At 49.6% G+C, this 20,564-nt stretch overlaps 6 non-coding genes and 4 pseudogenes across 6 annotated transcripts; all 10 read left to right on the top strand.

Moving 5' to 3' along the window:
- Positions 1-766: 766 nt before the first annotated feature.
- LOC138776639 (U2 spliceosomal RNA) lies at positions 767-957 on the top strand. Its single transcript, XR_011360761.1, has one exon. It is a non-coding gene; the product is annotated as a U2 spliceosomal RNA (small nuclear RNA).
- Positions 958-1,923: 966 nt separating this feature from the next.
- On the top strand, positions 1,924-2,114 carry LOC138776638 (U2 spliceosomal RNA). Its single transcript, XR_011360760.1, has one exon. It is a non-coding gene; the product is annotated as a U2 spliceosomal RNA (small nuclear RNA).
- Positions 2,115-3,072: 958 nt separating this feature from the next.
- Positions 3,073-3,215, top strand: LOC138776622 (U2 spliceosomal RNA; annotated as a pseudogene).
- Positions 3,216-8,689: 5,474 nt separating this feature from the next.
- Positions 8,690-8,860, top strand: LOC138776601 (U2 spliceosomal RNA; annotated as a pseudogene).
- A 950-nt stretch (positions 8,861-9,810) lies between these two features.
- LOC138776637 (U2 spliceosomal RNA) lies at positions 9,811-10,001 on the top strand. The gene has a single exon (XR_011360759.1). It is a non-coding gene; the product is annotated as a U2 spliceosomal RNA (small nuclear RNA).
- Positions 10,002-10,971: 970 nt separating this feature from the next.
- On the top strand, positions 10,972-11,162 carry LOC138776636 (U2 spliceosomal RNA). The gene has a single exon (XR_011360758.1). It is a non-coding gene; the product is annotated as a U2 spliceosomal RNA (small nuclear RNA).
- A 962-nt stretch (positions 11,163-12,124) lies between these two features.
- Positions 12,125-12,315, top strand: LOC138776635 (U2 spliceosomal RNA). Its single transcript, XR_011360757.1, has one exon. It is a non-coding gene; the product is annotated as a U2 spliceosomal RNA (small nuclear RNA).
- A 958-nt stretch (positions 12,316-13,273) lies between these two features.
- Positions 13,274-13,464, top strand: LOC138776634 (U2 spliceosomal RNA). Its single transcript, XR_011360756.1, has one exon. It is a non-coding gene; the product is annotated as a U2 spliceosomal RNA (small nuclear RNA).
- Positions 13,465-14,426: 962 nt separating this feature from the next.
- LOC138776623 (U2 spliceosomal RNA) lies at positions 14,427-14,573 on the top strand (annotated as a pseudogene).
- A 5,113-nt stretch (positions 14,574-19,686) lies between these two features.
- Positions 19,687-19,900, top strand: LOC138776609 (U2 spliceosomal RNA; annotated as a pseudogene).
- Positions 19,901-20,564: the final 664 nt, after the last annotated feature.

Genomic DNA, 20,564 nt, shown 5'->3' with positions numbered 1-20,564 from the left:
GAGTTGTTTACAACTTGGCTGCCGGGCCAGTGCTGGTGATGTCATCGCGGGACGTGATGTCATCAAGGCTTTGCTGCTATACACAGCTGCCAGCACAACAAGCAGCTCAGTTGCAGCCGGTCAAGCGACCGAGCAGGTAGGTGGAAAGGTAGGTGCAGTTTATTAAACCGTTTCCTTTGGATTTGATTTCCTGGTGGCCGGCCGATGTATCCTGCTGATGCTGCCTGCCTACGGCTCCAGCTGGGAGAATTCACCCTCCATGTTCTTTGATAGATAGATTAGATACATTAGATAGAATAGATAGGATAGATAGGATAGATTAGATAGATAGATAGATAGATAGATAGATAGATAGATAGATAGATAGATAGATAGATAGGTAGGTAGGTAGGTAGGTACTAATAATAAGCTAGCCAGCTAGGCAGCCAGCCACAGAGACAGCCAGCCAGCTACAGAGACAGCCAGCCAAAGAGCTAGCTGCATGTCATGTATGCCAGACAGAGACGGAGACAGAGACAGAGACGTGTATGTCTGCCATCCATCAGGTGGAAGCAGACGCAGTGTGATTGGGGGGTGGAGCTATTCAGATTTGAGAGCAGAAAGGAAGACAGAGGCAGTGCTAGGCAATAGGAGATGCAGTGTGAAAGCACGTCCGGTCCGCCATCTGAGAGGGTGGAGCGCATAATAGGGTATGTATGTCTGGCTTCGCCTTAACAAGAAGGACGTGGTGTCCGAGAAGGGGAGTTTTCGGGAAACCGTTGTGGCCATCGCTTCTCGGCCTTTTGGCTAAGATCAAGTGTAGTATCTGTTCTTATCAGTTTAATATCTGATACGTCCCCTATCTGGGGACCATATATTAAATGGATTTTTAGAACAGGGAGATGGAAAAAGAGCTTGCTCTGTCCTCTCCAGGCATTGACCTGGTATTGCAGTGCCTCCAGGTTCAGTGCACCCCCTAATGAGTTTGCAAAAAACAGAGCAAAAGAATGAAGAAGGAAACAAGCCGGCTGCACCTGAAACTACTGTTTTGCAAGAAACATCCCTCGAGTGTGTTGTGCGCAGGTGGACCGACCCCGAAAAATTAGCCCGAGTGTGGCTACGAAAAGTTTGTTTGTCCAAGACTTGCTGGCCTCTGTTGCCATGGCAACCAACTGGCAGAGTTGTTTACAACTTGGCTGCCGGGCCAGTGCTGGTGATGTCATCGCGGGACGTGATGTCATCAAGGCTTTGCTGCTATACACAGCTGCCAGCACAACAAGCAGCTCAGTTGCAGCCGGTCAAGCGACCGAGCAGGTAGGTGGAAAGGTAGGTGCAGTTTATTAAACCGTTTCCTTTGGATTTGATTTCCTGGTGGCCGGCCGATGTATCCTGCTGATGCTGCCTGCCTACGGCTCCAGCTGGGAGAATTCACCCTCCATGTTCTTTGATAGATAGATTAGATACATTAGATAGAATAGATAGGATAGATAGGATAGATTAGATAGATAGATAGATAGATAGATAGATAGATAGATAGATAGATAGATAGGTAGGTAGGTAGGTAGGTAGGTAGGTACTAATAATAAGCTAGCCAGCTAGGCAGCCAGCCACAGAGACAGCCAGCCAGCTACAGAGACAGCCAGCCAAAGAGCTAGCTGCATGTCATGTATGCCAGACAGAGACGGAGACAGAGACAGAGACGTGTATGTCTGCCATCCATCAGGTGGAAGCAGACGCAGTGTGATTGGGGGGTGGAGCTATTCAGATTTGAGAGCAGAAAGGAAGACAGAGGCAGTGCTAGGCAATAGGAGATGCAGTGTGAAAGCACGTCCGGTCCGCCATCTGAGAGGGTGGAGCGCATAATAGGGTATGTATGTCTGGCTTCGCCTTAACAAGAAGGACGTGGTGTCCGAGAAGGGGAGTTTTCGGGAAACCGTTGTGGCCATCGCTTCTCGGCCTTTTGGCTAAGATCAAGTGTAGTATCTGTTCTTATCAGTTTAATATCTGATACGTCCCCTATCTGGGGACCATATATTAAATGGATTTTTAGAACAGGGAGATGGAAAAAGAGCTTGCTCTGTCCTCTCCAGGCATTGACCTGGTATTGCAGTGCCTCCAGGTTCAGTGCACCCCCTAATGAGTTTGCAAAAAACAGAGCAAAAGAATGAAGAAGGAAACAAGCCGGCTGCACCTGAAACTACTGTTTTGCAAGAAACATCCCTCGAGTGTGTTGTGCGCAGGTGGACCGACCCCGAAAAATTAGCCCGAGTGTGGCTACGAAAAGTTTGTTTGTCCAAGACTTGCTGGCCTCTGTTGCCATGGCAACCAACTGGCAGAGTTGTTTACAACTTGGCTGCCGGGCCAGTGCTGGTGATGTCATCGCGGGACGTGATGTCATCAAGGCTTTGCTGCTATACACAGCTGCCAGCACAACAAGCAGCTCAGTTGCAGCCGGTCAAGCGACCGAGCAGGTAGGTGGAAAGGTAGGTGCAGTTTATTAAACCGTTTCCTTTGGATTTGATTTCCTGGTGGCCGGCCGATGTATCCTGCTGATGCTGCCTGCCTACGGCTCCAGCTGGGAGAATTCACCCTCCATGTTCTTTGATAGATAGATTAGATACATTAGATAGAATAGATAGGATAGATAGGATAGATTAGATAGATAGATAGATAGATAGATAGATAGATAGATAGATAGATAGATAGGTAGGTAGGTAGGTAGGTACTAATAATAAGCTAGCCAGCTAGGCAGCCAGCCACAGAGACAGCCAGCCAGCTACAGAGACAGCCAGCCAAAGAGCTAGCTGCATGTCATGTATGCCAGACAGAGACGGAGACAGAGACAGAGACGTGTATGTCTGCCATCCATCAGGTGGAAGCAGACGCAGTGTGATTGGGGGGTGGAGCTATTCAGATTTGAGAGCAGAAAGGAAGACAGAGGCAGTGCTAGGCAATAGGAGATGCAGTGTGAAAGCACGTCCGGTCCGCCATCTGAGAGGGTGGAGCGCATAATAGGGTATGTATGTCTGGCTTCGCCTTAACAAGAAGGACGTGGTGTCCGAGAAGGGGAGTTTTCGGGAAACCGTTGTGGCCATCGCTTCTCGGCCTTTTGGCTAAGATCAAGTGTAGTATCTTGTCTTACTGAACTGCCTTGACTTGACGGCTCAGGTCCTGGGGTACCCCCTGCACTCGGCCTTTGGGCATCGGCGATTTAATTCGTCTTAAGCTCACTGCAGCTATTGGGTGTAGGGCTATTCCCCAGGAACGAGAGTGAACCTTCCTCTCGGCCTGCTGCTCGATTGTCCTGTGCCCGACGGTTTGACCGGAGAACCACTTCGATCCCGCCTGCCGACGAACGATCGACGAAGACGCCCCGGAACCCCGAGAAGGACGACGCTGAACCCCGAAGAAGCCGGCGACGAGGATTTGCATCTCTCCGCCCCCTTCGACGAGGATCTGCATAGCTCCGCCCACCAGGAAAGAGCTCGACCGGGAGAAGCGATGGCCTCTTCAGCACCAGCACCGGAGATGAAGAAGACCCAGCAGAAGGAAGCGAGGAAGAGCCAGGAGGCCCGGGTCGTGGATGCCTCTTCCTCTGCCGCCCCAGCTCAGCCGACGACCAGCAAGGCTGCGGATCCAGGCGTCCCTACACTGCGGCCCTGGATGCGCACTACGGTGGCCATGCGACTGAAGAAGGTGGATGGTAGAGAGCCGGACATGTCTGAGGATGTGTTCGCTAAGAAGATGGTCCTGGACCAGGGTTTCTCCAAGGCTGAAACCCTCAGCATTTTCTTCTTCACGGGGATCTTCTATGTGACATTTGCCTCCTTCAACACCTGCAGGAGGTACTGGGAGGCGGTAAAGGCAGCGAGGCCCGAATCCCCTTTCTCTCGCTTTGTAAGCAACTGCTTAATCCAAAGGGAGGAGAGGCGGGTGACGGTTTCAATCCTTAACCCGTACATCCCAGGCAAGGACATCGCCACATTCCTTGCAAGGTACTGCACAGTGGTCAAGGAACCCTCCAAGATCCTGAGCAGCCTTGGATTCTGGACTGGCAAGTGGTCGGTGGTCGTGAGGCTCAACAGGGATGAGTCATCGGACGACGGTTTCCAGCACCTGCCTCAGGCTTTCTCTTTGGGTGACGCTCCAGGCTTCATCTATTACCCGGATATGCCGCAGATCTGCAGGAGATGCAGCAAGAAGGGTCATCAGGCGAAGGACTGCAGCGAAGATTCCTGTAGAGTCTGCCGAGTGCCGGGGCATGGGACCAAGGACTGTCCGAAGGCAAAAACCTGCAACCTCTGCGGCCATGCGGACCACAGCTACAGGGCCTGCCCCCAGAGGGAAAAGAGAACGTGGGCATCCGTGGTTGCCAAAGCTCCGACCGGCCAGCAGCCGGCCGTAGCCCAAGCAGCGCAGAAGCCCAAGGAGAAGGAGAAGAAGAAGAAGGAGGGTAAGAGGACGACGGCCCCTAACCCTCCCCCCACCCCCGCCCTCCCTACCCCTTCCCCCTCCCCTCCTTCCCCCCCTCCCCCCTCTCCCTCCCCGCCCACCCCCACTGAGGAATCCCTCCCCTATCCCATTGCCTCAGTGGGTCCCCTGTCCCCCGCCCCTACCCCCACCCTCCCACCCCACTCCCCCAACCCAGCAGCACTAACCTTTCCTCCCGCTGCTGTGGTTCTCTCCTTGGAGGATTTTCCCCCTCTTGTCCCCACAGTGGTTCCCGACAGGAAGAGGAAAGTGAGGGACAGCCCATCGGCTGAGACCTCCAAGAAAAAGATCATCGAGGTCTGCGAAGATGACCTCCCGGAGGAAAGCGACATGGATCAGGTGGTGGAGAATCTGGTCGACGAACCGGAGGCTTTCGACTTCGAGGACGTCCCAGAGAATGCACACCTGAAAGAGGCGCTGGAGGAGTGCATACGGGAATGGGTCGGGCCGGCGGGCCCCGAAGAAGAGGATCCGCCCGACCGGAGTGGTATCGTATGAGTCTGTGACTAACCCTTTTCTTTTCTCCCCATGGCTAATCTTTCCATCTTTAGCTTAAATGTGCGGAGTATGAGAGATAGGTCTAGATTCCAGACAGTTCTTTCGTTTTTAAATGCTCAGTTGTGCGATGTGTATATGTTGCAGGAATGTGCTCTGTCCTCTTCTAGGTCCTACAACCATCTGGCCAGGCAGTGGTCCCACGGTCCCTCCTACTGGTCCGGCGGGGGCGACTGTAAGTCCGCAGGGGTCGCCATCCTGATCAGGGGAGGCAACTTTACACTTGATTCTGTTCAGGAGCTTGTCTGTGGCAGATTGCTAATTGCAGACGGCTCTTGGGCGGGGGAGCCCGTAAGGCTCATCAATGTGTATGCCTCTCCTGAGAAGGGTGCGCGTCTGGAACTATTCCAGGCCCTGCGGGCCCAGCTCGCAACCTCCAGGGCTGTAGTGTTGGGTGGGGACTTCAACTGCCCCATTGAAGCGGACGGACGCAGTTCTGGGACATCTGTCAAGTTGGATGTCACATCCAAACTGCTCATCGAGATGGTGACTGAAGCATCCTTGCAGGACGTTGTTGGGTCCATCGGGAACGGCTCTGTTAATTATACATGGAGCCGCCCCGATGGCTCGCTCCGTTCTCGGATTGACTTTGTGTTTGCCTCTCGAGCAGTCAGGCAGACTAGGCACTCTATGGTTCCCTGCTTCTTCTCTGACCACAGGGCCATTCTGTTTCAAGGGGTTCTGGGCCATGGTTTCCCATCTGGCCCAGGCTCCTGGAAGCTGAATTGTGCTCTACTGGCTCAGGAGGAGGTTCTGGAGGAGCTTAGAGAGGCCTACATCGTATGGCGCAACGATAAATGTATGTTTGAGCGTGTTAGTGATTGGTGGGAATTTGTTAAGGTTCAATTTCGCAGTTTCTTTCAGGCCAAGAGTCGTCAACAGGCGTGCGGAAGAAAGAGGGACTTCAGGAGGCTGCAGCGCGAGCTGCGGTCACTGCAAGACCTTCTCCGGTGCGGCTGGGACGTGAAGGAGGAGCTGGAGGAGACCAAAAAGAGCTTGCAAAGGCACTTTGAGGAGGAATCCAAGCGAATCGTCTTCCGTTCCAAGGTGGAGAACCTGGAGAAGGGTGAGAAATGTAACTCGTTCTTTTTCAGGAAACTCCACGCCGGCCACACGCCCCTGACTGAGCTGCGGGATGAGACCGGAAGTTTGCGGAAGGGCAAAGAGGACGTGATGGGGGTTGTCACTAGCTTCTACCGCAGCCTCTACGCCCCGAAGACCACCGACTCCGAAGTGGCCGACGAGTTCCTGTCAGGTATCACTAACGTTGTTGATCCCGCAGGTGCGTCGGCCATGGACGCCCCCTTGACGGTGGGGGAGCTGCTCTCTGCCGCTAAATCCTTTAGGCCTGGCAGGACCCCGGGCAGTGATGGTCTCCCAGCGGAGCTCTATGTAGCGCTGGGGGATCTCATTTGCCCGGACCTGTTGGAGCTGTACGAGGAGATGGTGGTGGAGGGCAGAATGCCTCCGTCGTTGAGGGAGGGTATGATCACGATCCTGTATAAGCGGAAGGGGGAGAGATGTGACTTGAAAAATTGGCGTCCCATCTCTCTCTTGAACGTGGACTACAAGATCCTCGCCAAGGTGCTGGCCAACCGGCTGAAGAAGGTCATCGGTCGGGTCGTCCATCTGGACCAGACCTGTGGCATTCCCGGCCGCAGGATCGCAGACAGCCTCGCCCTAGTGAGGGACACGGTCCATTACATCCAAAGCCGCCGTGCACACGCGGCCCTGGTCAGCCTTGATCAGGAGAAGGCTTTCGACCGGGTCTCTCACGAGTTCATGGGCAGGGCACTGCGTAGGTTAGGACTTGGTGATATGTTTTGTCGTTTTGTTAACGTGATGTATTTTGATATTTTCAGCAGGGTACTGGTGAACGGCTGGAAGACTGACCCCTTTCCGGTTCTCTCTGGGGTCAGACAAGGCTGCCCTCTCTCACCTCTCCTTTTTGTTTGTGTTATAGAATCCTTCGCGGAGGCTATACGGCAGAACGGAGAGATCAGAGGGATCACCGTACCCGGACCCGATCGACACGAGGTCAAGTGCTCGCTGTACATGGACGACGTGACCGTCTTCTGCGCTGACCAGCGTTCGGTGACCGCACTCGTCCAGACCTGCGAGAAGTTCGGAAAGGCTTCAGGGGCAAAGGTCAACTGCGGGAAGTCGGAGGCTATGCTCTTCGGGGAGTGGCACCTGGCTTCCTCCGCCCCCTTCCCGTTTACCATCAAACCGGACTTCATCAAGATCCTTGGAGTCTGGTTCGGAAAGGAAGGCGCGGCCCTCAAGTCCTGGGAAGAGCGATTGGCTAAGGTCAATACGAAGATCGGGCTGTGGAGCCTCAGACACCTCACCATTGAGGGCAAAGCATTGGTCCTGAGGAACGAAGTTCTGCCTGTGCTCCAGTACACCGCACAGGCCTGGCCCCCCCATGTCACCGTCTGCAGGGCCATCACCAGGACCGTGTTTTGTTTCATCTGGGGCTCCAAAATGGACAGAGTGAAGCGCTCCGTGATGTACAAGGAACCCCGCAAGGGCGGAAAAGGTGTTCCGGATATCCCTACCTTGCTGCGGGCAGCCTTTGTATGTGACTGTGTGCGGAGGACTCTGCAACAGAAAAATGGCTCTGCGGGCAGGTCCATGTCTCGCCTGTTCCTCCTCCCCCTCTGGAGGGGTCTGAGCTGGGACAAGTGGGACAGCTCCATCCCTTACAACTGGCACACTCCCTGGTTCTACGGGGGCGTCGTCAAGTTTGTGAGGGAACACCAACTGGAGGGACTCAAGCCCGACTTGTGGAAGCCAAAAACTGTCCACAAGCTCATCAGAGCACAGGACTCTATGGAGCTCGTTCCAGGGCTCGCTGCGGCCACCGCAGAGACTGTATGGACAAATGTGGCTTCGGCAAAGCTGACCAACGGGCACAAGGACTTGTCTTGGATGGCCATTCAGGGGGGACTGCCTTTGAGGTCATTCATGCATGCCCGCAACCTGTGCAAAACGCGGTACTGCCCCCGGTGCCCCTTCGTGGAGGAAACATCTTCGCACCTCTTTTGGCAGTGTCCGTTTGCTCAGGGCCTGTTGGACGCCCTGGAACTTGAACTCAGTGACTGTGTGCCCAGGAACAGGCTAACGCACTGCGCGGTGCTGTACGGCCTGTTCCCTGGGAATTTCGGCGATGAGGCAACCCGGGAGGCCTGGCGCCTTATGAACTGTTTTAAGGACGCTATATGGCTTGCCAGGAACCGCCTCATTCTGAAGAAGGAGAGGATGTCCTTTCTGGACTGCCGCAGGCTGGTCCACAGCCTGCTCAGAGACTATTCCATCATGGACAGATCGGACCAGGAAGAAGAGGATTGATACCCCTCTCCTTCCCCCTCTCCCCTTGTGTTGTGTTGTCTTTCAATAAAGCTTCGGGCCTGTGATTTCCCCTCCCTACCCCCCTCTCTCCCACCCCCCTTACCCCATCACTTGTCTGTATTGCTTTATTGTTTGTTGTTTTAGGATTGTTAAGGTATGCTGGAATGTTAGTGTAGCGGGTGGTATGATGTATAGCGTAGGGAGCCTGTGCTGTATGTTGTACCATGGTGCTGAGTATGTAGTGTCTTATTTATTGAACTGTGCTGCGTCACAGTTTATGTATGCCTGACGACGACTGATTGTAATAAAGATATTTTCAATCAAAAAATCTGTTCTTATCAGTTTAATATCTGATACGTCCCCTATCTGGGGACCATATATTAAATGGATTTTTAGAACAGGGAGATGGAAAAAGAGCTTGCTCTGTCCTCTCCAGGCATTGACCTGGTATTGCAGTGCCTCCAGGTTCAGTGCACCCCCTAATGAGTTTGCAAAAAACAGAGCAAAAGAATGAAGAAGGAAACAAGCCGGCTGCACCTGAAACTACTGTTTTGCAAGAAACATCCCTCGAGTGTGTTGTGCGCAGGTGGACCGACCCCGAAAAATTAGCCCGAGTGTGGCTACGAAAAGTTTGTTTGTCCAAGACTTGCTGGCCTCTGTTGCCATGGCAACCAACTGGCAGAGTTGTTTACAACTTGGCTGCCGGGCCAGTGCTGGTGATGTCATCGCGGGACGTGATGTCATCAAGGCTTTGCTGCTATACACAGCTGCCAGCACAACAAGCAGCTCAGTTGCAGCCGGTCAAGCGACCGAGCAGGTAGGTGGAAAGGTAGGTGCAGTTTATTAAACCGTTTCCTTTGGATTTGATTTCCTGGTGGCCGGCCGATGTATCCTGCTGATGCTGCCTGCCTACGGCTCCAGCTGGGAGAATTCACCCTCCATGTTCTTTGATAGATAGATTAGATACATTAGATAGAATAGATAGGATAGATAGGATAGATTAGATAGATAGATAGATAGATAGATAGATAGATAGATAGATAGGTAGGTAGGTAGGTAGGTACTAATAATAAGCTAGCCAGCTAGGCAGCCAGCCACAGAGACAGCCAGCCAGCTACAGAGACAGCCAGCCAAAGAGCTAGCTGCATGTCATGTATGCCAGACAGAGACGGAGACAGAGACAGAGACGTGTATGTCTGCCATCCATCAGGTGGAAGCAGACGCAGTGTGATTGGGGGGTGGAGCTATTCAGATTTGAGAGCAGAAAGGAAGACAGAGGCAGTGCTAGGCAATAGGAGATGCAGTGTGAAAGCACGTCCGGTCCGCCATCTGAGAGGGTGGAGCGCATAATAGGGTATGTATGTCTGGCTTCGCCTTAACAAGAAGGACGTGGTGTCCGAGAAGGGGAGTTTTCGGGAAACCGTTGTGGCCATCGCTTCTCGGCCTTTTGGCTAAGATCAAGTGTAGTATCTGTTCTTATCAGTTTAATATCTGATACGTCCCCTATCTGGGGACCATATATTAAATGGATTTTTAGAACAGGGAGATGGAAAAAGAGCTTGCTCTGTCCTCTCCAGGCATTGACCTGGTATTGCAGTGCCTCCAGGTTCAGTGCACCCCCTAATGAGTTTGCAAAAAACAGAGCAAAAGAATGAAGAAGGAAACAAGCCGGCTGCACCTGAAACTACTGTTTTGCAAGAAACATCCCTCGAGTGTGTTGTGCGCAGGTGGACCGACCCCGAAAAATTAGCCCGAGTGTGGCTACGAAAAGTTTGTTTGTCCAAGACTTGCTGGCCTCTGTTGCCATGGCAACCAACTGGCAGAGTTGTTTACAACTTGGCTGCCGGGCCAGTGCTGGTGATGTCATCGCGGGACGTGATGTCATCAAGGCTTTGCTGCTATACACAGCTGCCAGCACAACAAGCAGCTCAGTTGCAGCCGGTCAAGCGACCGAGCAGGTAGGTGGAAAGGTAGGTGCAGTTTATTAAACCGTTTCCTTTGGATTTGATTTCCTGGTGGCCGGCCGATGTATCCTGCTGATGCTGCCTGCCTACGGCTCCAGCTGGGAGAATTCACCCTCCATGTTCTTTGATAGATAGATTAGATACATTAGATAGAATAGATAGGATAGATAGGATAGATTAGATAGATAGATAGATAGATAGATAGATAGATAGATAGATAGATAGATAGATAGGTAGGTAGGTAGGTAGGTAGGTAGGTACTAATAATAAGCTAGCCAGCTAGGCAGCCAGCCACAGAGACAGCCAGCCAGCTACAGAGACAGCCAGCCAAAGAGCTAGCTGCATGTCATGTATGCCAGACAGAGACGGAGACAGAGACAGAGACGTGTATGTCTGCCATCCATCAGGTGGAAGCAGACGCAGTGTGATTGGGGGGTGGAGCTATTCAGATTTGAGAGCAGAAAGGAAGACAGAGGCAGTGCTAGGCAATAGGAGATGCAGTGTGAAAGCACGTCCGGTCCGCCATCTGAGAGGGTGGAGCGCATAATAGGGTATGTATGTCTGGCTTCGCCTTAACAAGAAGGACGTGGTGTCCGAGAAGGGGAGTTTTCGGGAAACCGTTGTGGCCATCGCTTCTCGGCCTTTTGGCTAAGATCAAGTGTAGTATCTGTTCTTATCAGTTTAATATCTGATACGTCCCCTATCTGGGGACCATATATTAAATGGATTTTTAGAACAGGGAGATGGAAAAAGAGCTTGCTCTGTCCTCTCCAGGCATTGACCTGGTATTGCAGTGCCTCCAGGTTCAGTGCACCCCCTAATGAGTTTGCAAAAAACAGAGCAAAAGAATGAAGAAGGAAACAAGCCGGCTGCACCTGAAACTACTGTTTTGCAAGAAACATCCCTCGAGTGTGTTGTGCGCAGGTGGACCGACCCCGAAAAATTAGCCCGAGTGTGGCTACGAAAAGTTTGTTTGTCCAAGACTTGCTGGCCTCTGTTGCCATGGCAACCAACTGGCAGAGTTGTTTACAACTTGGCTGCCGGGCCAGTGCTGGTGATGTCATCGCGGGACGTGATGTCATCAAGGCTTTGCTGCTATACACAGCTGCCAGCACAACAAGCAGCTCAGTTGCAGCCGGTCAAGCGACCGAGCAGGTAGGTGGAAAGGTAGGTGCAGTTTATTAAACCGTTTCCTTTGGATTTGATTTCCTGGTGGCCGGCCGATGTATCCTGCTGATGCTGCCTGCCTACGGCTCCAGCTGGGAGAATTCACCCTCCATGTTCTTTGATAGATAGATTAGATACATTAGATAGAATAGATAGGATAGATAGGATAGATTAGATAGATAGATAGATAGATAGATAGATAGATAGATAGATAGATAGATAGGTAGGTAGGTAGGTAGGTAGGTACTAATAATAAGCTAGCCAGCTAGGCAGCCAGCCACAGAGACAGCCAGCCAGCTACAGAGACAGCCAGCCAAAGAGCTAGCTGCATGTCATGTATGCCAGACAGAGACGGAGACAGAGACAGAGACGTGTATGTCTGCCATCCATCAGGTGGAAGCAGACGCAGTGTGATTGGGGGGTGGAGCTATTCAGATTTGAGAGCAGAAAGGAAGACAGAGGCAGTGCTAGGCAATAGGAGATGCAGTGTGAAAGCACGTCCGGTCCGCCATCTGAGAGGGTGGAGCGCATAATAGGGTATGTATGTCTGGCTTCGCCTTAACAAGAAGGACGTGGTGTCCGAGAAGGGGAGTTTTCGGGAAACCGTTGTGGCCATCGCTTCTCGGCCTTTTGGCTAAGATCAAGTGTAGTATCTGTTCTTATCAGTTTAATATCTGATACGTCCCCTATCTGGGGACCATATATTAAATGGATTTTTAGAACAGGGAGATGGAAAAAGAGCTTGCTCTGTCCTCTCCAGGCATTGACCTGGTATTGCAGTGCCTCCAGGTTCAGTGCACCCCCTAATGAGTTTGCAAAAAACAGAGCAAAAGAATGAAGAAGGAAACAAGCCGGCTGCACCTGAAACTACTGTTTTGCAAGAAACATCCCTCGAGTGTGTTGTGCGCAGGTGGACCGACCCCGAAAAATTAGCCCGAGTGTGGCTACGAAAAGTTTGTTTGTCCAAGACTTGCTGGCCTCTGTTGCCATGGCAACCAACTGGCAGAGTTGTTTACAACTTGGCTGCCGGGCCAGTGCTGGTGATGTCATCGCGGGACGTGATGTCATCAAGGCTTTGCTGCTATACACAGCTGCCAGCACAACAAGCAGCTCAGTTGCAGCCGGTCAAGCGACCGAGCAGGTAGGTGGAAAGGTAGGTGCAGTTTATTAAACCGTTTCCTTTGGATTTGATTTCCTGGTGGCCGGCCGATGTATCCTGCTGATGCTGCCTGCCTACGGCTCCAGCTGGGAGAATTCACCCTCCATGTTCTTTGATAGATAGATTAGATACATTAGATAGAATAGATAGGATAGATAGGATAGATTAGATAGATAGATAGATAGATAGATAGATAGATAGATAGATAGATAGATAGGTAGGTAGGTAGGTAGGTACTAATAATAAGCTAGCCAGCTAGGCAGCCAGCCACAGAGACAGCCAGCCAGCTACAGAGACAGCCAGCCAAAGAGCTAGCTGCATGTCATGTATGCCAGACAGAGACGGAGACAGAGACAGAGACGTGTATGTCTGCCATCCATCAGGTGGAAGCAGACGCAGTGTGATTGGGGGGTGGAGCTATTCAGATTTGAGAGCAGAAAGGAAGACAGAGGCAGTGCTAGGCAATAGGAGATGCAGTGTGAAAGCACGTCCGGTCCGCCATCTGAGAGGGTGGAGCGCATAATAGGGTATGTATGTCTGGCTTCGCCTTAACAAGAAGGACGTGGTGTCCGAGAAGGGGAGTTTTCGGGAAACCGTTGTGGCCATCGCTTCTCGGCCTTTTGGCTAAGATCAAGTGTAGTATCTGTTCTTATCAGTTTAATATCTGATACGTCCCCTATCTGGGGACCATATATTAAATGGATTTTTAGAACAGGGAGATGGAAAAAGAGCTTGCTCTGTCCTCTCCAGGCATTGACCTGGTATTGCAGTGCCTCCAGGTTCAGTGCACCCCCTAATGAGTTTGCAAAAAACAGAGCAAAAGAATGAAGAAGGAAACAAGCCGGCTGCACCTGAAACTACTGTTTTGCAAGAAACATCCCTCGAGTGTGTTGTGCGCAGGTGGACCGACCCCGAAAAATTAGCCCGAGTGTGGCTACGAAAAGTTTGTTTGTCCAAGACTTGCTGGCCTCTGTTGCCATGGCAACCAACTGGCAGAGTTGTTTACAACTTGGCTGCCGGGCCAGTGCTGGTGATGTCATCGCGGGACGTGATGTCATCAAGGCTTTGCTGCTATACACAGCTGCCAGCACAACAAGCAGCTCAGTTGCAGCCGGTCAAGCGACCGAGCAGGTAGGTGGAAAGGTAGGTGCAGTTTATTAAACCGTTTCCTTTGGATTTGATTTCCTGGTGGCCGGCCGATGTATCCTGCTGATGCTGCCTGCCTACGGCTCCAGCTGGGAGAATTCACCCTCCATGTTCTTTGATAGATAGATTAGATACATTAGATAGAATAGATAGGATAGATAGGATAGATTAGATAGATAGATAGATAGATAGATAGATAGATAGATAGATAGATAGGTAGGTAGGTAGGTAGGTAGGTAGGTACTAATAATAAGCTAGCCAGCTAGGCAGCCAGCCACAGAGACAGCCAGCCAGCTACAGAGACAGCCAGCCAAAGAGCTAGCTGCATGTCATGTATGCCAGACAGAGACGGAGACAGAGACAGAGACGTGTATGTCTGCCATCCATCAGGTGGAAGCAGACGCAGTGTGATTGGGGGGTGGAGCTATTCAGATTTGAGAGCAGAAAGGAAGACAGAGGCAGTGCTAGGCAATAGGAGATGCAGTGTGAAAGCACGTCCGGTCCGCCATCTGAGAGGGTGGAGCGCATAATAGGGTATGTATGTCTGGCTTCGCCTTAACAAGAAGGACGTGGTGTCCGAGAAGGGGAGTTTTCGGGAAACCGTTGTGGCCATCGCTTCTCGGCCTTTTGGCTAAGATCAAGTGTAGTACCTGTTGCTGCACTTGTTTCGAAGTCAAGAGGTGTCTGGGGTACCCGTCCTGTCGGCCTTGGGGGATTGTCCCCATGCTGCTATAGGCAGGCGGCTTAGTCCCCAGACAACGGGTTGCGATCGCCTCCTGCGATCTTCGGATCAAGGGAGGGCGGAGCGGAGCGTTGCGGAGCGGAGCTTTACGGAGCGAAGCAGAGCGTTACGTTGCGTACCATCGAGAACCATGGATGCGGATCCAGGTTCCGTACCGGCTTATGCCCGGATTAAGAACACTGTGCGAGTCATACTCACAGGTGATACGGAAGACACTCGAGGGCTGAAGTTTGTCGTGGAGGACGTGCTCATGGGAATTTTTAACATCCAGAAGCGAGAGATATTGGCGATCCAGGACTACCCCAAGCGTAGGATATACGATGTATCGTTCACCGAAGAGGGAATCTTTCGAGATTTCGTGGCGAGTATTCCCGGGAAGGAACATCCGAAGCTTGGGGGGGTCCAGATCATAGAGCACGTCCTCGATATTACCAAACTTGTAGTGATTAAGATGTATTCCCCTTTCGCTAGTCTAAAAGACGTGGAAGCCTTCCTGGCAGCCTACTTTAAGAGCGTGAAGTGTCAGGGGAAGATTATGAACGAGTTTGGTATTTGGACCTCAAAATGGCGGTTTTTAGTTACGTGCATTAACGACCCCAACTTTGTAGGGGGAGTGAGATTACCACCAGCACGTTTTAAATTGAACAACATGTGTGGCGACCTCTACTTTGCGGGAATGCCTGACTTCTGCAGGGCATGTCACAAATATGGGCACTCAAAAGAACAGTGTGACAGTACATGCAAGAAATGTGGCAGCTCCGAACATGAAACACAAGAGTGCCGTCAAGGAGCCAGATGTAATTTTTGCCACAACATCGGTCACCTGTATGCAAACTGTCCCCACAGACCGAGAAAGACGGAGCAGCCAGGGCAACCCAAGCCTAGACCAGGACACCAGCCTGGGCAACCAGAGACCCAAAGTGCCCCCCCACAAGAGCCGGAGACGGGTGATGCAATGGACACATCAGTGACTCCCCTAGAGAGATCGGCAGAGGGCCCTAAGGCGCAGAGGACGGGGAAAAAGAGAGCTGGTGGCCGGAAGGAGGCCCCTCCCCAGGAAACTGGGGTGGAAGGTGTGCCGACTGGCGCCGGCTCTCTGGCCCAACAGCCTTCGGTACAGGCTGTGCCAGAGTGGAAAGACCCCGGTGGTGAGGCCACGGTTAAGCGGCGCAAGGGCTCCGGGTCCCGGCTCTACTCGGAGGTGGTGCAGGAGGAGCCGATGGAAGTACTCACCGTTGTGGGGAAACCAAGTGACGCTCCTCCAAAGGCCCCACGCCGGGGCACCCCGCCCCCTCTCTGCCAGGAGGGGGCCTCAGGGGTCACCATCTCTGAGGTGCCGGAAACCGCAATAAGCAAACATCCCACCCCTGCGGAGGGGATAGCGGAAGTAAGTGAGTCGGGAACCCAACAAACCGTGCTGCCCGTATGTTCTGTATGGGGTGACACTGTGGCCCCTACTGCTGCCTGGGGTCCGGGGAGTCACTTGAGCGACGGTAGTTCATCCCCGGCATCGTCCATGTGCACAGTAGACTCGGACGTGGGGGGATATGAGAGCTCGAGTGGGGTCTCTGGTGTAGCCGGAGAGTTGTAGTCCTGTTGCGAGATTGATTTCCTTTACACTCTCCAATGGCTGAGTTGTCCGGTCTCTCACTTAACGTAAGAAGTCTACAGGCAAAAGTGAGAAGGGTTGCCCTTTTTAATTATCTGACGGTTTTTGCTGCTTCCGTCTTCTTCCTGCAGGAGTGCAGCATCCCGCATTGCATGACGTATAAGAAATATGAAGACGACTGGGTGCACGGTCCGTCAATCTGGTCTGGATCCAACGAATCCAGATCAGCAGGGGTCGCCATACTTTTTAAAGGGAACGTTTTAATTGATTCTTTTATTGAAATTTTACCAGGCAGAATTTTACTTGTAAAAGCTTTTATCAATGGTATTAAATGGCAGTTTTTAAACTTTTATGGTTCTCCTGAAAAAAATGAAAGAGCTAGAATGCTAGAAGTTTTACCGCTTTTTATTAACGATTCTGAACCTCTTGTTTTAGCAGGTGATTTTAACTGTATTTTAAGGGGGGAACGCCGGCTTTCAACCTCAGTGAGTAGAAACTATGATAAGACGTCTTCCATGCTTAAGAATATTGTTTTAGATTTTAAACTCACCGATGTTTTTAAGAAATGTAATATGAATGCACCTGAGGAAGCCGGCGTTACATGGGGTAACGTCAATTGCAAATCTAGAATTGATTTTATTTTCTGCTCTTATCAAGTACTGCCTTTTAAATGTGATCTTTTTACGAATATTTTTTCAGATCACAAGCTATTGTTTTTTAAAGTGAAAAGCGATTTTAACAGGAGAACTGGTAAGAATGCCTGGAAATTAAACGTGTCCCTTTTAGAAGATCCGCAGGTTTTATCTGATTTTATCACTTTTTATAAGGATTGCAGGCGAGTAAGAAATCCCAACATTCCCATCAGTGCTTGGTGGGAAAAAATGAAATTAAAGATAAAAGAATTTTTTATAGACGTTGGGATTTCAAAAGCTAAGGAGAAACGTGCCTTTTTTAACCTTTTAAATACTCGCCTGCAAACCCTGTACAAGTTCAGAGATCACGGTATTGAAGTAGAAAAAGAGATTATTGATATAAGGAAAGAGATCTCTCAGTGCCTGGAGCAGAAAGGGAAAGAACTGATATTCCGTTCTAAAATAAAACATCTGGAAGAGAACGAGACCTGCTCCAGGTACTTTTTTAAGAAAGTTACGGAAAAGAAAGTTTTAATTGACAATATTGATGATGAAAATGATGTACAGGGTATTTTAACAAAAGTGTATGAATTTTATGCGGATCTTTTTAACACAAAAAACATTGATGAATGTTTTTTAAATGACTCATTGGAGGAGATCACTAATGTTTTAGACCCTGTCTCCCAGTCCCTTTTATTACAGAACATCACGGAGCAGGAGGTTTTAGAGACTGTTAAAAGTTTTAAGACAGGTAAGGTACCTGGGCCCGACGGTATACCCATAGAATTTTATGTGACTTTTTACGGGATTTTAAAGGACGACCTTTTTAATCTCTTAACCGATGTTTTTAAGTCCAAAGCTCTCCCGGGGTCGTGGAAGAAGGGTGATGTCTCCCTCCTCTTCAAGAAGGGAGACAGGTCGAGTTTGAGGAATTGGAGACCAATCACCCTTCTGAATTGTGACTACAAGATCATGGCCAAACTGTGTGCAAACCGTCTGAAGGCCGTGATCGACAAGCTAATCCATTGCAATCAGGTCTGTGGGGTACCCGGGAGAAGCATCTGGGACATTTTAAACCTTATTAAGGACGTGATCAGCGATACCCAGTCAAGAAAAGGACAACTTGCCGTTTTATCCATAGACTTCGAAAAGGCATTTGACAGGGTATCGCATTTTTATCTTTTTAAGGTTTTAGAAAAAATGGGTATACCGGAGGGTTTTTTATTATCTCTTAAAGCGTTTTATCAAGGCTGCACAAGTAAAATTTTAGTAAATGGTTTTAAGACACGGAACATTCTTTTAAAATCCGGAGTGAAGCAGGGGTGTCCCTTGTCCCCACTGCTTTTCATCTGCGCCTTAGAGCCTCTAATGTGTGCCATTCGGAGAGACAAACAGATTCACGGAGTCCCCCTGCCGGGAGGAGGGGGACTCGAGGCCAAAGCAGTGGGGTACATGGATGATGTCACGGTGCTTTGCAGGGACGCCCCATCGCTTCAAAAAACTTTGAAGCAGATCCAGTTTTTTTCTTGTGCCTCCGGTTTTAAAGTTAATTTAAACAAAAGCAGCATTTTAAATATAAGTGGAATGGTTTTAAGAGACATTCCTGTTCCGGTGTCCGATACTGTGCAGATTTTAGGTGTCTCCTTCAATGAGTCAAACAATGGTTTTAGTAGCTGGGACTTGGTGGCGCAAAAAGTAAACCAAAAGCTATGTATGTGGAATATGAGAAAGCTGACGATGGAGGGGAGGGTTTTAATTACCAAAATGGTGATTTTACCTCTTTTATTGTATTTAAGTATGGTGTTTCCCCCTCCAGAAGTTGTTCTTAAAAAAATAACCAAAGCTTGTTTTACCTTTTTATGGAGCTCCAAGATGGAAAAGCTAAAAAGAGAAACTGTATGTAAACCTAAGAAGATGGGTGGTAAGGACTTTCCTGATTTTAAAGCCTTTCTTTTAATCAAGTTTTTTAGCATGTGTTTTAACTCCCTGTCCAAAGAGAACTACTGGTCTTATTTTATACGTTTTAATACTGGGTATTTTATGAGGAGAAACGGGTGGTTTTCAACCATTTTAACTTCCCCGTACGCTTTTAATCTACCCAAGCATTATAAGATTTTAGAGACAACAGTTAGTTTTTATGGTCTGAAGGGGAAAAGCGCTCAAAACTTGACAAACAGTAAAAAGATTTTAAAGGCTGTGAAGGAAAGTGGTTTTATTGCTCCTATTAAAAATTTTAATGAAGAAAAATGTAAAAAAATATGGGAAATGGCCAATGCTAATTATATTTTTAATCCACAGAAAGACCTGGCCTGGAGCTGCATCCACGAGTGTCTTCCATGCCGGGCATTCCAGCACCGAAGAGGTTTAACCAACTCAGCGATCTGTCCGAGGGGAGGCTGCCAGGAAGCAGAGACCGTGCACCATCTGTTTTGGACTTGTTTTTACACGCAACACGTATGGACTAAAATATCCCCTCTGATAAAAAGAATCACTGGACTTAAAGAACTGAATCACGCTGCTGTTTTTTATGGTTGCTTGGAATGCCCAACAAGGACTCAAGAAATCATGGCATGGAAGACTATAAACTGTGTGAAGGCAGCTCTGTGGAAGGCCAGGAATATTTTATTATACAAACATGAGGTTTTATCTGTGAAGGACATTTTAACCATTTGTCTTAATGAGATGTATTATTATTATTTATTGGACAGAAAGCATTTCCCTGTTTTAGCAAGAAAATGGTTTTTAAGTGAATGGAGCTCTGTGATATAAGTCCACCAAGTCCCTTTTAATATGATTTTATGTGTTTTTATGCAAAACAATTGTATTTTATTGGAAAAATTGTATTTTATTGTACATTTTTATCCTTGTAAAAATACTTTGTTTTTGTAATAATTTGTTGACTTAAATAAAGAAAGCCCCCGTTGTAAGGGGTAGCCAACTTAAAAAAAATCTGTTCTTATCAGTTTAATATCTGATACGTCCCCTATCTGGGGACCATATATTAAATGGATTTTTAGAACAGGGAGATGGAAAAAGAGCTTGCTCTGTCCTCTCCAGGCATTGACCTGGTATTGCAGTGCCTCCAGGTTCAGTGCACCCCCTAATGAGTTTGCAAAAAACAGAGCAAAAGAATGAAGAAGGAAACAAGCCGGCTGCACCTGAAACTACTGTTTTGCAAGAAACATCCCTCGAGTGTGTTGTGCGCAGGTGGACCGACCCCGAAAAATTAGCCCGAGTGTGGCTACGAAAAGTTTGTTTGTCCAAGACTTGCTGGCCTCTGTTGCCATGGCAACCAACTGGCAGAGTTGTTTACAACTTGGCTGCCGGGCCAGTGCTGGTGATGTCATCGCGGGACGTGATGTCATCAAGGCTTTGCTGCTATACACAGCTGCCAGCACAACAAGCAGCTCAGTTGCAGCCGGTCAAGCGACCGAGCAGGTAGGTGGAAAGGTAGGTGCAGTTTATTAAACCGTTTCCTTTGGATTTGATTTCCTGGTGGCCGGCCGATGTATCCTGCTGATGCTGCCTGCCTACGGCTCCAGCTGGGAGAATTCACCCTCCATGTTCTTTGATAGATAGATTAGATACATTAGATAGAATAGATAGGATAGATAGGATAGATTAGATAGATAGATAGATAGATAGATAGATAGATAGATAGATAGATAGGGTAGGTAGGTAGGTAGGTAGGTAGGTACTAATAATAAGCTAGCCAGCTAGGCAGCCAGCCACAGAGACAGCCAGCCAGCTACAGAGACAGCCAGCC

Source organism: Dendropsophus ebraccatus, unplaced genomic scaffold (genome assembly GCF_027789765.1).
Source record: "Dendropsophus ebraccatus isolate aDenEbr1 unplaced genomic scaffold, aDenEbr1.pat pat_scaffold_460_ctg1, whole genome shotgun sequence".
Classification (NCBI taxonomy): Eukaryota; Metazoa; Chordata; class Amphibia; order Anura; family Hylidae; genus Dendropsophus; species Dendropsophus ebraccatus.
The sequence above is the reverse complement of the archived record's forward strand: the minus strand, read 5'-3'. Positions and strand labels throughout refer to the sequence as shown.